General features: G+C 44.1%; 2 long non-coding RNA genes across 4 annotated transcripts; one reads left to right on the top strand and one right to left on the bottom strand.

Moving 5' to 3' along the window:
- Window positions 1–1,622: 1,622 nt before the first annotated feature.
- Window positions 1,623–3,735, top strand: LOC117439664 (uncharacterized). Of its 3 annotated transcripts, none has more exons than XR_011642704.1 (4): window positions 1,623–2,436; window positions 2,652–2,768; window positions 2,865–3,060; window positions 3,267–3,735. It is a non-coding gene; the product is annotated as an uncharacterized lncRNA (long non-coding RNA). The 3 variants fall into 3 exon arrangements; XR_011642702.1 differs by having other exon boundaries at window positions 1,628–2,379; XR_011642703.1 differs by having other exon boundaries at window positions 1,629–2,379; window positions 2,652–2,762.
- A 2,454-nt stretch (window positions 3,736–6,189) lies between these two features.
- LOC117439462 (uncharacterized) lies at window positions 6,190–7,677 on the bottom strand. The gene is made up of 2 exons (XR_004551158.2): window positions 7,440–7,677; window positions 6,190–6,617 (listed from the first exon to the last, which is right to left on the bottom strand). It is a non-coding gene; the product is annotated as an uncharacterized lncRNA (long non-coding RNA).
- Window positions 7,678–12,352: the final 4,675 nt, after the last annotated feature.

Here is a 12,352-nt window from a genome sequence, read left to right as displayed (position 1 = left end):
TTTCTTTATCAGGGGTGCCACAACCGCTTGTTTGAAATAATCTGGCACAGAACCGGACTCTAGGCTGCTATTTATAATGTTATGGACATTAGGTCCAATAGTGTCCCATACCTCTTTAAAAAGTCGAGCAGGGACTGGGTCTGTGGGACAAGATGAGGGTTTTAATTTAGCAACAATGTCACTGAGAGATGACAACGACACAGGTTCAAACTGCTGGAAGACAGCAGTGCATGTGAGGTCAATGGAGGGGTCAAAAGAGGGTGGTGAGATACTGCTCTAATAGTGGAGATCTTGTCTATAAAGTAGCAGAGGAATTTTTCACACATCTCAGTTGAAGCATCAATACAAGTGGATAAAGGAGAGTTTAACATAGCATCGATTATTTTAAAAAGAACACGAGGTTTGTTTAAATTACTAGAAATAACATCAGAAAAGTAACTCATCTTTTCAGCTTTTACAGTGCTCTGATACTTTCTCCAACTCTCTTTCAAAATGTCACGAGTTACATGAAGCTTGTCCTTCTTCCACCTGCGCTCAGCCTGCCGGCACTCACGCCTGGCAGCACGAGTGACGTCATTGAGCCAGGGTTCAGATTTAACTTTGGGGCGCATGAGTTTCAGGGGAGCAACAATGTCAAGAGCTCCAGTGCAGGAAGAGAGAAAGGCTGAGGTTAATAGCTCAGTGTCCATGGAGTCAGCGGACATAGTATCAGACTGTGTTAATTTAACAAAGGCAGGGGAGAAACTAGCAGCAGTGGAAGGTTTCATCATACGACCGTGACGGACAGGAGCGCATGATTTAAGACTATGACAGGGCAGAATAAAATCAAATAGCACAGGCAGGTGATCCGATAAAGCTGCCTCACACACATTGACATTTGAAATGGGCAGACCATGGGATAAGACTAGGTCTAATGTGTGCCCATGCTCTTGCGTGGGGCCAGAGACATGTTGTATGAAGTCAAAAGCATATAAAACATCAAGAAAGTCTTTAGCTAGTGGTTTAGAGATACAACAGACATGCACATTAGCTTGACGAAACACTCAACTCGAATGTAATTAAAGTCAGATCCACTCGTGTCTTAGACGGGGCAGTGATATCATAATTAACTGTTAAGCTTTCAAACACTCGGTAGTTTATTTATTTTGTAACCAGTTGTTCGTATTCACCTTGCAGGTGGCTTGTATCCTGGATTATTATGTTTAAGTCATGGATGACTAATATTAGACAAATATGAACTTTAAAGTTCATATTTGTCTAATATTAGTTTACTTATCATTAATGAAGTATGACGCTGCGCGGTCAGTGCACTTGTCCCTGTTTGTGATTGGTCAAATGTTGCTAACCCCACCCCTTTCACGTGAACGCGCTCTCAGCTGGTGAGAGAAGCCCTGGCTTGATTTACCGAGTTGATATTAACCAGCGTCGAGATCTCGTTTGTTAGGGTTAGTTTAGAGCAGTGTTTCTCAAACTTTTTCATACCAAGGACCACTTAACCAATAAAAAAACTCGCACCGCGGACCACCTAACTCCACAAATATCCAAAAACACATCGTTTTTTATAAATCGCCTGAAAATGGTACAAACAAGTGGCAACATGTGTGATGAAGGTGTTGATCTGGGCTATATCATGCAATCAAAAGTGAAACTTAAGCTCGCTCCATTGCAGAGATATTCCCGCGAGAGTGCGACAAACTTTTATTTATTATTTCAAATGTGACATTTTACCAATATACTCACGGACCACTTGGGGCACTCACGGACCACCAGTGGTCCGCGGACCACACTTTGAGAAGCACTGGTTTAGATAACTCAAACATATCCAGGGTTTGAACTGGCTTCGTAGCACACAGGGTACAGGTGGCTGCATAGCAGTGCTAATGTCAAAGACACAAACATTATACATTATATTTTTATTTTACCAGGATGCAGTGACACAATATTTGGGAAGGCTTAGCCTTCCCTAGCCTACAGCACCCTTAATTTCACGGCTTTTTCTAATCAGTACATTATTTTCTTATTCATTGTTTTCAATGCTTTTCCACTCTTTTTTTTAAAGGGGGCGGGGCAACATTCGCCTGCAGACGTTCCATGACGTAGGAGTTATGGAGAGCAGGAGTTCTCACGCGCATCACAGCCAATGCGTTCTAGAATGCTGGCTCATAGGACGTCATCACTTTAGTTTGCAAATAGAACCCAAAAGCAGACACTTGAGCACTTATTGTCAGACCTTCACAAGGAGAGCCCAGAGAGAAATAGTTCTGCAGAGAAATAGTTCTGCAGAGATTCTACCAGATTGCACTTAACATGTATCACCAATCACTGGACATTGAAATGGAAAGCAGCGAACCCAGCAGCCAATCCAACACCGACTACAGCGTAAGCAATCTAGTCTGAATCTCTCACACACAGGGGAAACAGTGACTCCTTCATTAGGTTCATGTTTTCATTTTTGATGAAATAGCCTTTGAAATGCATACAATGCATGCTGGTCTCTCTCTGTGCAATATTTCAGATTGACTACAGACATGGTTTGCGACTTTTGCAAGCGTCACTAAATCATTCTGGCACATTTTGAACTTGTGTACAACATGTGTTAAAGTCTCATCCTCTTTGGCATGACTTTAAAACCTGATTTGTTTTATTTCCAGATTCCTTCAGACGAAATGGGAGAACTGATGTGCAGCGATTTGGATATATGCCGATGTTAACACCAGACACATTCCAACCCATAATCAGGTCATTCCTCAATGACTGCACAGGTGTGTGTAAGTAACACGTTTAAAGTCATCAAGCAAATAAGATCAGACCTGCAGCGTAAACATCTCTGTTTTGCTAAAACATTACTTGTCTTTTTCTCACAGGAGTTGGCAGTTGCTATCAGATGGCAACATTGACTCAGACGCCGTCATTCTTCTTACAAGGATGTGTGTCAGGAGATCACAGATATACGCTCACCATCCTGATCACGGAAGTAACTTTACCTCAGGTTAACAAGTGGATGGACTGGGTGGAGGAGGAAAACCACAACAACGCCAGCATCACGGCCTCCTTCCCATCGTCAGTCAGCAGCCACTCTTAAAGTACATTTCAGTGAGCTGCAATCCTACTTTAGAGACAAGAGCCGCGTTCACACTGCGGTACTTTTCCCACAAAGGTTCATGCGAACTAAAGAGTTCGCATGAACCTTTGTGGGAAAAGTACCGCAGTGTGAACGCGGCTTTTGAGTCCTAACTCTTTCCATGTTTGTTTCTCGGCGAGCCTAGGGTTTATACGCAAAGGACTCGTACTTATGACAGAGTGACAGAAGACGACGTTGTGGCCAGTTTTGGGAACTGTCTCGACTGCTGTTTCGGTATGGCACTAGGACTCCCGCAGAGTAAAACCGAACAATCTCAAGCACTCCTGGCTTTGTTCGTAGTATCGATAACAAAGAGGGTGAACAGCGATCTTCGAGACCTCACACAGCCACCCTCTTCCAACTCGTCCAGTGAGTCAGTTTCATCAACCGATTCTCAAACCGAAGATATCGTTTACCACATCGCCCATATCTTGAGAGCTTGCATGAGAAATGATAAGGGCCTTCCCTTACCGCAGTTTTCCCGAAGAAGCTGCACGTTTTCAGATGACGAGACAGATATCAAAAAGATAATGGCAGCGGCAGATGAATTGCTGGTTTCAACTGACTTTGAAGAGCGCTCGGCCACTCCGGCAGGGAAGCCGCCACAAAAGAGTTCAGAGAAGAAGCAGAAGACGACGAAGACTTCAAAATCGTTTTAGATTTCCTCACAAGTGAAAGAGAAGATGAGGCTTCCGTGAAACCAGAGAGTCCACCAAAAAAGTGCAAAGCAAGAGGAAGAAGAACGACTTTATTTGGAAACTGCTGCAGAATTCTTCCCCGGTGAAAATGAGGCTTCCGTGAAACCAGAGAGTCGGCCAGAAACAAGTGCAGAGCAAAAGGAAGAAAACGGGAGAATCCTCGAAGCAGCTTTAGAATTCCTCGCAAGTGAAGGCGAAAATTACTCTTCGATTGAACAAGAGAATCGGCCACAAAAAAGTGCAGAGGAAGAAGACGACGACGAACCCAAAGCCGTTTAGATTTCCTCGCAAGTGAAGATGAAGATGACGCTTCCGTGAAACCAGACAGTCCGCCAAAAAGAAGTGCAGAGGAAGAGGAACGACTCTATTTGGAAACTGCTGCAGAATTCTTCCCCGGTGAAAATGAGGCTTCCGTGAAACCAGAGAGTCGGCCACAAAGAAGTGCAGAGAAACTGGACAGAAAAGCAGTCCACTATTCCTTAGGCACCATCTCACCCGTTCAGGATTATGACATTTCTGGAAAGAAATCAGAAGTGAGGCTTTTTCCCAGTTTGGTCGTTCAAACTGCATCTGATAGTTTTGGAGAGCCACTAAAATCAGAAGAAGGGTTAGGAAGTGAATGTACGAGTCCTTCTTCCAGTGTAGTCAATGAAACGTCTAATAGCTATGGCGAGGAGTTGCCACAACAACGCAGAAAAGTCCTCAAAAAGGGCAAAAAGGCCAAAAAGGGCAAAAAGAAGGCCGATTACTCTTCAACAGAGACTTCAGACGGAGGCACACAGCAACGACACGACGAAAGGTACCTGGATGAAGAAGAGTTGCTGATAAAGCAACACAGGATCTGTCTCACTGTGTTTCTAGTCAAGCTACTAGATCACATTGCAGCCCCAAACCAGACCATTTACCACAGTGACTTTGAGGGGATGGTGGAGCGCCTGCGAATGAAGACGGATACGATCGGGTTTGCCACTCTCCTGAGAACCCGTGAAAACATCCACATCCCAGTCTACAGAGACCTCGTCGAGCAGTTTGGATCTGCGGAGGAGCTTCAGAGTGCCATCAGATACAAAAGTGCACTGTTTGAGAAAGCCGTGTCCACGGCATTGAAAGAAAATCTGTGGAAGTGTTCAGAAGAAACTCGCAGCACTGCCGTGAAGAGGAAGACCAAGAAGAGGGTCAAGCAATTCTCCACAGACAGTGAGATGAACACATCGTCAATGTCGGAAGAGTTCGAGACGGTGGTAGGATCCACACCCCTACCACAGAAGAAGAACAAGAAGAAGTGCATCTTATGTCACATGATCGACTGCGTCACCAAGTTCTTCAGGAAGGTGTTCAAGTGAGGCTGGATCGCAAGCTCGTCTTGGTTTGTCTTAAATTGATTGATGTATTTTTTGTTTTTATCCTCTAGGCTGAAGACTTTTTATTTTACTGTAACTTTTATCATATATTTCTTTATGTTTATTGTATTATCTTTGCTTTTTCATTACTGTTTTTAAATGCCATTTTATAATGTTTTTTCCGTAACACTATGTATTGCATGCTCGGGTTTCCTCCGGGGTTCTCCGGTTTCCCCGCGTTAATTTAATAAAATTACAATAAATAGATATCTGCTTTGTCATGTACTTATCATCAGAGGTAGAACAGGAGTCAAGAGAACGCTCTCATTATTACGGCCCGTCCACACAGCGGCGTGCGCTGACGCTTGCCGGCGGGCGTGTCTGAAACTCGACCAACAACCAATCACATGAATCTCCGCCCCTGACACACACGCAGCGGTTTGATTGGCTAGAGCTCGTACTGGCATATGATTTGATTGGCTGACAACTCGCCGAGGCCTCAAAAGTTGAACATTGCTCAACTTTTGCAGCGAGCCACGCCAGCTACGCTCCACGTCGCTTCCCACGATGCATTTCGGCTAAAAGTGAAGTGAATGAGGAAGCGTCAACGCACGCCGCTGTGTGGACGGGCCGTTAGAAATGTGTCAAGTTGAAGTTTAAGGAGCCTTTCTGCAGTAAATCTCATGTACCACTAGGGGGCGACAATAACCACACATTTCTGCAAACCTTTGTGACGATCAAATTGCAAAATGAAATGTCAGACAGTATCTTCATTATTCACCGAGTAAAGAGAACGCCTTCACAGCGACAGGAAGTGTCCAAATAACCGGATGAAAAGTAACTTTATTGTCTCAGACTGTCACAGTGCTTCAACTTCAGATCATCAGGTTAGAGAAACATTGAAAACACTGCACCATAAATATGAAAAGGTTTGTTTTCAGTTCAGTCCATGGTCGTATTATCAAAAAACACAAGTGTCGTCATCCTTTCAAGTGTTAATATTGTCTACAAACTTATCAAACGGCAGATATAACATGTTGAAAAGCCTTTTATTGGGAGCGAGAACTCTTCCCCCTGCACCGAGTGTGTGTTTCGACCTCTTCCACGTTAAGGTCTCAGTCCTCGTTACAGTAAAACAAACGCCCACCGTGCCAACACTATATCAAGGTCCTAGCTTCGTCAAACATAAATAGAGGCATTTTTTGGGAGATCTGTGCAATATTTAAAAAGAAAAGAAGCCTATCCCTCATCAGAGAGTACATTTTAAAGTCCTTGTAGTCTTGCGATAGCAGCACTGTGAGCAGGTGCGTTGGTGAAAACAGTCCCCACAAAGAAAGACGTTCCTCTCAGGATGTGGCGAATGACTGTGCAGGAGCCGGACACTTCGATGTGGAAACCCAGATCTCGGAGTTCCTCCTCTGTCCGCAGTTTGGTTTGACTTGATGGAGATGCAAAGAACTGAAAGGGAACGGAGGACGGCGTAAATATACAAGCTGGCGTTATCTTATATAGATTTAAGACTGACACCAACGTCACATTTTCTATCGATTCAAATATCTAAATGACTAATTCACAAAAATCTATTTCATTTTCTTTGGACCAACTGTCTGTTATCGTATATTGCAGCAAAAAAACAAGACATGAAATAAAGACATTAGAATAGAGCCGGGGTGTCGAACTCAATTTCAACTCGGGCCACATCATGGTTGCACTCAAAGGGCCAGTTTTATATATAAGCCTATATAACAATAATAAATATCATATATATAAAATAATGCATTATATAACATTATTGCCTCTGCATTGGATTATTGTCAGATCGGGTAATAACTTCATAATTAACTACGTCTGAGTGCAGAAGTCTAGGGCAAACAATTGCAAGTCTCTTCAGTGCGCATGTCACAAAATGATTTAAAAAGAAAAGCCAAATTCTGGAAAAACAAAATAAATAAGTGGCATTTTGAAAGAAAGTCTAATTTCAGATGCATTGTGGGACATGTAGTTTATGTGCTTCTGTAAATCGGCATGTAACCGTATAATAATAATAATAAATATCATATTCTTTGCAAGTGAGATGTGGGGCCACATGAAATTAAGTCGCGGGCTGGATTTGGCCCCCGGGCCTTGAGTTTGACCACCCTGGAATAGAGAATCAAAATGTCTTCACACCCACATGTTGTTATATTGCAGCATCAGTTAGATTCTACCCCCTATAATTAGAAATGCACAAGCTATCCTGGGATGCCCTTTCTACGAGACGGCTTTAAAAAAATAACTCACAGCTTCTCCTGTTGTCGGGTCAATAAAGTCCGCCCAGTAGCCGGCGGTCCACAGAGCGAAGCACATTTCCTTCGCTCCGCTCACGAACTGCAGTCAGAAAGAAAACATGTGTCAGCAGCTGTTTTATAACTTCCTGTAACATTATCAAACTTAAAGAGGCATGAAGAAGAGACATGGAGAAGAGGGGACACGTGTTGATGTAGAAGAGACATGGAGAAGAGGGGACACATGTTGATGTAGAAGAGACGTGAAGAAGAGGGGACACATGTTGATGTGGAAGAGACATGGAGAAGAGGGGACACATGTTGATGTAGAAGAGACGTGAAGAAGAGGGGACACATGTTGATGTGGAAGAGACATGGAGAAGAGGGGACACATGTTGATGTAGAAGAGACATGGAGAAGAGGGGATACATGTTGATGTAGAAGAGACATGAAGAAGAGGGGACACATGTTGATGTAGAAGAGACATGGAGAAGAGGGGACACATGTTGATGAAGAAGAGACATGGAGAAGAGGGGACACATGTTGATGTAGAAGAGACATGAAGAAGAGGGGACACGTGTTGATGTAGAAGAGACATGGAGAAGAGGGGACACATGTTGATGTAGAAGAGACATGAAAAAGAGGGGACACATGTTGATGTAGAAGAGACATGAAGAAGAGGGGACACATGTTGATGTAGAAGAGACGTGGAGAAGAGGGGACACATGGTGATGTAGAAGAGACATGAAAAGAGGGGACACATGTTGATGTAGAAGAGACACGGAGAAGAGGGGACACATGTTGATGTAGAAGAGACATGGAGAAGAGGATTTTTCATAATAACCTTCAACTTTGAACTCAAACATGAGAAGTTGTAGATTCGTGGCTATTTGTCCTCCTCAGATGTGTTCGTCCTGCTGTGAGGGGAACATCTGTAACGTCTTTGTGCCGAGGAATGCCAGCAGTGCCATCTTTTCCTCGTCTTCTCCTCTGATCAGCTCGAGCACGAAGCATCTCCCGACAGCGCTGAGCTACTTCCTCGTCAGCATCTGCACGGCAGCTCATCTCTGAGGGAGGAATCTGCGTCGGTGGGACATACTGGACCCCATAAGGACTTTTTTGTAAATTACATTTTTGTACGGTGAAAATCAATAATATAAAATGTTAAATGTTTTTTAAACCTGCAGCATTAGACCTGAGCTTCCCTTTACGTTAGGCTCCCTTCCTCTTCTCAGACTTGTTGAAACTATTTTGTTAATTTATTTATGCTTAGTGTGGACGTTGTAACAGTATAACTGTGTTGTTTTCTAAGTCCATGTCCATATTCTGAGGTTTTGTACTTAATAAATACTTGTGATATTTACTAGCATCTGGTTTTTTCACGTTAAATATATATAGACGGATGTTATCTCTCAATAAGCACATCATTCTAAAACTCAATGTTATGTTTTTTTGCACAGAATATGCCGTCAATTAACACTTAGTTGAGTGCATATTACATTTTCTTTACATATACAAGCTTACACAATACTAAATATACGGCTCTGTATCGTCTGGTTTCAAAAAGCTTGCATACAGCAGGACAGAAAGTAAAACTATAGGTTACTTACGTAACCCCAGGACTCAGAGTAACATGAAGTGAGATGTCTCACGATGGGATGCGCCTCATCGCGGAGCAACAGAAGCATCAATCTCATTACGCCGAACCTGATTGGCTGGTGATCTTGACGTCAGCGTCAGGGAATCACCCCCTATAAGTAGCTTGCGCCACGACGCATGCGTCATTCAAAATAAGCACCTCTTCTCGCTTCACCATAGCAAGGAGGGCCGTCTGGTGAGACATCTCACTTCATGTTACTCTGAGGCCTGGGGTTACGTAAGTAACCTATAGTTCTCATTCATAACACTCGATGTCTCACTATGGGAAGTTGTAGCTCCCGTATTATCAGACGAGCTTATCTCGAAGATCACCAAACCAACCAGAACTTAACCGGTAGAGCTCTGACTCAACCAGGTGCCCAGCACTGCTTGAGTCACACTGGGAGCAGAACGTCCAGCCTGTTAAGAGGCGGACAAAAGTGAGCGGCGAGGACCAGCTCGCCGCTGCACCAATGTCTCGGTGAGGCGTGGGGCTCCGTTCCCGCGTCTCTTGCCGCCACCAGGTCCCGGCCTTACACGGCGTGGGATCCTGGTTCCGCAGCTGCCGCTGTTAGTGAGCCCCAGACCGACACAGTGAGGGGCTCAGTCTCTGCGGCGGACGCCCCCGTGTCTTGATTGCCAAACGGCGAATCAGTGGACATGAGGGAGTCCTGTTCCAACAAGCTAGCTTGGTGTGCTAGCCGTCGGTGGAGGCTCTTTCGGGTGAAACGGGCCTCCTGGGCGTGTTCCAGCCCGAGGCAGGACGAGCAGACCTGGTGTGAGTCTGTGCCTGCTATCTTCAACCCGCAGCCGCATGACCGAGCCTCCGAGTCCCTGACTCCTCTGGTGTGAGGGGGAGAGGCGTCCATCTTGTTCGCCTCGTGGCGTGGAGAGGACCCGCTCGTAACAGGTACGTCGTTGAGATAAAAGTGTTACCAACCCGTCCTTAATCCGGAGAAAAAAGGGACGTGTGGGTCCTTTGTTCTCAAAGTATATTGACTGGTGTGTCAATATACTTCTAATCTAAGCGTCCTCTCTACCGTGGTGTGGGTAGTAAGGGGAAGCTAGCTAGCAACAGGTGCGTAGCTAGCTTGAGAAAAATCAAAACCTTACCTTACATTCCGGGGAAAGAAACGGCGAGGTCGATTTGAATACTAACTGGCGTTAGTATTACCGTCTTCTTGCGAAGCAGAAGGAGTAGCCGGCGAGCGCCCGTCGACCGAAATGTTTTGGATTTGGGTTCAGTCTGTGGACAGTGAAGCTTGTCCGGCTACTGTAGAGATGTGCTCTGAAGCGAGAAGAGGTGTTTGAATGGCGTCGTGGCGCAAGCTACTTATAGGGGGTGATTCCCTGACGTTGACGTCAAGATCACCAGCCAATCAGGATTGGCGTAATGAGATGCTTCTGTTTGCTCCGCGATGAGGCGCATCCCATAGTGAGACATCGAACAGAGTGTTATGAATGAGAACATAATGTATAAGTAGACTGAATTTATATTAAATATAGAATGAATCTTTTTGCATTTGCCACAACAGCAGCTGGAAAGCTTTTGTGTAATTAATAAACGGATCATAGAAGCGTTAGCACAAAGCTGATTGGTTGTAAGTTGTGTAAAATAGAAAGATCGTAGGTAAAAGATGAGGTAGGTTTATTCTTCAACACATATAATATACTTTGCAATTTCGCCTTTTGTGTTTCTTTGCATCGCCAGCTTTATTATCCTTTACTTGACAGATAAACCGTGTTTAAGATTAAAAAGCTATTAAATCGGCAAAGTAAACATATGATGCATGCATGGAGATTTACTGCAAAGTGTTTCTGACTGTGCAAGATCTATCTTGTTAATAAATAAACTAAAAATGCTTAAAAAACGAGATTGTCTTTATAAACCAAGACACTTTAAAGAAACTCAAAGGCTTCATATGTGCCCGTTTATGTGCCCTGATATCAATCATGACATCGCTTGCTCTCGAGTGCTTTTCATACATTTTTTGATAAATAATCCATTATAATAATAATAATCAATTTTTACTAATTTCTTTGGTTCTTTTTTCTTCAAATAGATGGCGCCTGCCATAGGCGGCGCGTGAGGCTCAGGTTTGGGAAGGCTACATCACTTTTTTTTTACCTGACGCTGCCCGCCTCCGGCGTCGATAGAAAAGAGATCAACTCAGTGAAAGCACCGCCTGCTGACCAATCAGAGCTCAGTGTGCAGAGTTTAAATCTATCAAGTCATATTACAGGAGAAAGGAAATACAGTTTAAACTGCCGTATGCAGAGGAGACGCCGACGTGTCGCACTTATCATTCATATCACATCATCAATCAGATCATCGATCATATAATATCATAGCCTGTATTATCTCCTGATCTGAGTCAGCTGAGCCGTGTCTGGTCGTGCAACACTCACAGTGTCACAGACTGGATGCAGAAGTATTATTTTAAGCAATCCAATCCAATCCACTTTATTTGTATAGCACAGTTTAAAAACAGAGGGTTTGCCAAAGTGCTTCACAATGAACATAACATTATAATAAAATATAATATTACACGAATAGATAAAAAAGCACACATAAGAATAAAAACAAGGCACATAAAGGCCATGGACAGACAGTGAAAGGTATGACATAGCTCAGCTCAGACTGACTGGTAAGCGAGGGAAAATAGGTGGGTTTTTAGGCGGGACTTAAAAGCTTCAAGAGTGGGCGACAATTTACATGAGGGGGCAGGTCGTTCCAGAGCCTGGGGGCGACCGATGAGAACGCTCGGTCTCCCCTGGTCTTTCTCTTTGTTTTGGGACTACAGCCGCAGCTGATCAGCCGACCTCAAAGCCCTTGAGGGGGTGTACACATGTAAGAGGTCGGAGATGTGCTCTGGGGCCAGCCCATTAAGAGATTTAAAAACAAACAATAACATCTTAAGATGGACAGGAAGCCAGTGGGCGAAGCCAGAACTGGTGTGATGTGGTCAAACCGGCGGGTTCCTGTACGCAGCCGCGCCGCAGCGTTTTGTACCAGCCGCAGGCGGGCCAGCGAAGTCTTATTTAGGCCGGCATAAAGTGCATTGCAGTAATCTAAACGAGTTGAAACAAAGGCAGAATTACACGCTCAAAGTTTAAAAAGGATAAAACTGGTTTGATTTTGGACAGGAGCCTCAAGTGATAAAACTGGATTTAACCACAGAGTTTATCTGTTTATCTATTTAAAAGCACTGTCGATTTTGACACCCAGATCAGTGACCATGGGTTTTGCATACTGTGCAGGGAACCCAGGTCAATGGAAGGGACATCACC

This window comes from Pseudochaenichthys georgianus, chromosome 24, assembly GCF_902827115.2.
Source record: "Pseudochaenichthys georgianus chromosome 24, fPseGeo1.2, whole genome shotgun sequence".
In the NCBI taxonomy this organism is placed as follows: domain Eukaryota; kingdom Metazoa; phylum Chordata; class Actinopteri; order Perciformes; family Channichthyidae; genus Pseudochaenichthys; species Pseudochaenichthys georgianus.
The sequence above is the reverse complement of the archived record's forward strand: the minus strand, read 5'-3'. Positions and strand labels throughout refer to the sequence as shown.